The sequence below is a fragment of the Gossypium raimondii genome, chromosome 4, assembly GCF_025698545.1.
Source record: "Gossypium raimondii isolate GPD5lz chromosome 4, ASM2569854v1, whole genome shotgun sequence".
Classification (NCBI taxonomy): domain Eukaryota; kingdom Viridiplantae; phylum Streptophyta; class Magnoliopsida; order Malvales; family Malvaceae; genus Gossypium; species Gossypium raimondii.
This window is the reverse complement of record NC_068568.1, coordinates 6,121,065-6,124,609: the sequence shown is the minus strand read 5'-3', so window position 1 is coordinate 6,124,609 and position 3,545 is coordinate 6,121,065. Positions and strand designations below refer to the sequence as shown.

The following is a 3,545-nucleotide window of genomic DNA, read 5'->3' as shown; positions in this document are numbered from 1 at the left end:
AGGAAAATTGAAAGTCATCGAAGAGTAGCTCAGATATTCGGTTTGTATTCCTACCCACACTTAAGATGTACATTGTCCTCAATGTACAAACATATAGAAACAGAATAAGCAAAATATCATAAGGAAGAGAGAGAACTGAAACTGCCCTAAATTTGGATGAATTCGCCGGAATACTAAAAATCAAAATCTTAGGCAATTCTAAATGAAGTACATGTTTCCGAGCAAACTAATAAGAAAATAGAAAAAAAAATTAATAAGATAAAGATATTACAAACTAGAAAAAAACAATTGAAAAAGAATAATAAAAAATACATTATAAAATAAAATAAAATAAAATAAAAGATATAAATCTAGAAAAAAAAAAGGGATTGGGATAGGAAGAACAAATGAGTAAAAAGACAAAAGAAAAAAATAGCTTTAAAGAGGAAAAAAGCTCACATGGCCGTGTGGAATCACCCAGACCATTTGTGATAAAAAAATAAGTAAAAATAAGCTCAGTATCCACATGACCTAGGACACACCCGTGTGTCCAGGTCATGTGTCCCACATAACTGTGTGTCAGGTCGTGTGGGGTGTTCGTTCGTTTCTCCCACGCCCGTGTGTCAGGCTGTGTTGGTCAGACATTCTATCACACGCTCGTGTGCCAGGCCGTGTGGGTCACACGGTCCTGTCTCCAAGCCGTGTAACTCTCTATGCCCGTGTGGGTTATAAGAAAAATGAAAAAATTAGCTCCAGCTTTCACATGGCCCGTGACAAGCCTGTGTGTCCAGACCATGTGATGGATCACCCCAGACCATGTGGATCCTTTTTGTAAAAAATTTTATTTTTTTTTCCAAATTTTTAATTTTTTTCAACTTTTCAATTTTTTTAAAAAATAACATGAAATTAAAATGAATAAATAAGTACAATAAAAACACTCAGATTGCCTCCCGAGAAGCGCTTATTTAGAGTCTAAGATTGACTTCGCTTTTCAAGCTAATTAACAATTAAGGCTGATCTTGAAGCCGAAGCTCCTCTCTCTCGTTGTTAGTATTATCACCAAAATAAAGTTTGATACGAAGACTGTTTACCTTGAATGTGTTGCAATTAGGGTGTGTTACCTTAATGGTTCCATATGGAAATACGTTCTGTACCACAAATGGGTTTGACCCTCTTGACTTAAGCTTCGAAGGGAACATTCGTGGATCTGATTTGTCTAGCAGCACATTGTCCCCAACTTTGAATTGGTTCATCCTCTTTACATGCACACTATGGCATTGCTTAGTTATTTCTTTAACCGTTCTTGGGTTCTCATCAACCTTTATTTTCCATTAATCTAATTTGTCAAGCTGCATCATTCGTTCTCTACTCGTCCCTTGATTTTTATCATCATGAGAAGGATAAGGTTTAAACACGTATTCATTAGTGAATTCCTATAAAGAATGTCGAGCTGCATGATTACTAACATTAATAGAATAACAAGTATCATCTCGCTCACTAGGAACTCTAACAAAATCATGTGCTTGAAGAGTAACCTTTTCATCACCTACACTCAACACAAGTTCACCATTACCCACATCAGTAACAATTCTAACAGTGGCTAAAAATGGTTGACCTAAGATCATGGGTACCTCAATATCCTTATGCATGCCCAATATAACAAAATCAATAGGGAGTATAAATTTATCGAACTTAACAAGTACATCTTCAATAATACGCCTAGGAAACCTAATTGATCTGTCAACTAATTGAATATTCATCCTAGTGGGTTTTGGTTCCCCGAAACCAAGCTATTTGAATATTTTATAAGGCATAACATTTATACTAGCCCCCAAATCAACCAAAGCTTTTTCAACATTTAAGCTACCAATAAGACAAGGAATAGTAAAACTCCCTGGATCATTAAGCTTGTTGGGTAGTTTGTTTTGGAGAATGACCCAGCAATCCTTATTGAGCTCCACAATTGACAAGTCGTCTAACTTCCTTTTATTTGTTAACAACTCCTTTAAAAATGTTGCATATTTGGGCATCTATGAAAAAGATTCAACAAAAGGTAAGTTAATATGCAATTTTTTTAAAAGCTTAAGAAATTTACCATATTGTTTTTCTATACAATCTTACTTCAATGCTGTTAAATATGGAATTAATGGTTTGTATTCTCTAACCATAAGCTTATACTCTTTATTGCTTTCCTCAATCCCATCATTTTTCTCGACAACTTTTAAATTCAACTTCTTTTTAGGATTGACTAACCCTTCCACACTTCGAACAGTGATTGCTTGGACTTGTTCTTTGGGTTAGTTTCAGTATTACTAGGTAAGCTACCTTGTTGTCTTTTTGAAACCAATTTAGCAAGCTTTCCAATTTGATTTTCAAGTCTTTAAATTGATGCTTGCTGATTTTTTAAAGCTGTCTCAGTATTCTAAAATCGAGTTTCGGACACTGAAATAGATTTAGCTAACATCTCCTTAAGATTCGATTTCTTTTCTTGCTGATAAGGTTGCTGAAAACTCGGAGGGGGCTGTGACCTTTGATTACCTTGACCACCCTAAGAAAAATTTGGATGATTCCTCCATCCTGGATTATAGTTATTACTATAGAGGTTATTTTGAGGTCTAGAATTATTACCCATAAAGTTGACTTGCTTATGCTCTATGTTAGAACCGAAGGGTAAACATTCTGGACTGATCATCTCAGCTCCAGTTGCATCACATTGTATTATCGGGTTCATCGTGTTATTACAACTCAAACAATCAATCCTTTTACTCAGTGCTTCCACTTGACTTGCCAACATAGTAATTGCATCTATGTTAAAAACAGTAGTTGCTTTAATTGGTTTTGTTTTCATGACTTGCGATTGATAGTTATTTAGTGTTAGCTCCTCAATAAACTCTTGAGTTGTATTAGGTGTCTTATTATTCAATGTTTCGCCAGCTGCTGCATCAATTAATTGCCTAGTTGAAGGATTCAAACCGTTGTAAAAGGTTTGAACTTGTAACCACTAAGGTAACCCATGGTGAGGATACATTCTCAAAAGTTCTTTAAATCTCTCACATGCATCATATAATGTCTCCAACTCAATTTGAGCAAAAGAAGAGATGTCGTTCCTCAACTTAGTTGTTTTCATCGATAGGAAGCACTTCAACAAAAACTTCTCAGTCATTTGATCCCAAGTCATGATAGAATCCCGTGGAAGTGAATTCAACCACTGTTTTGTCTTGCTCCTTAGAGAGAACGAGAATAACCGTAAGCGTATGACATCATCAATAAGACCATTGATCTTGAAAGTGTCACAAATCTCTAGAAAGTTAGCCAAATGAGCAATCGGATCTTTATCTTTTTAACCCATCAAATTGAACATACAGCTCCACCATCTGAATTGTATTCAGCTTGATCTCAAAATTGTTTGCAGCAATAGTCAGTCTGGTGATACTCGATTCATCCCTAATCAGATTAGGCTTAGCATAATCATACATAGTATGAGGAGTAAGAGGTGTAGGAGGTTGCTGATTATTTTGATTATCATCCATCTCCACAGTAATATCCTTTTCCTCTTGATCGTCTAT

The 3,545-nt window shown here is 35.4% G+C and overlaps 1 non-coding gene across 1 annotated transcript; it reads left to right on the top strand.

Annotated features, from left to right (window-relative positions):
- The first annotated feature begins 2,987 nt into the window (after window positions 1–2,987).
- Window positions 2,988–3,094, top strand: LOC128040801 (small nucleolar RNA R71). The gene has a single exon (XR_008195607.1). It is a non-coding gene; the product is annotated as a small nucleolar RNA R71 (small nucleolar RNA).
- The last annotated feature ends 451 nt before the right edge of the window (window positions 3,095–3,545 follow it).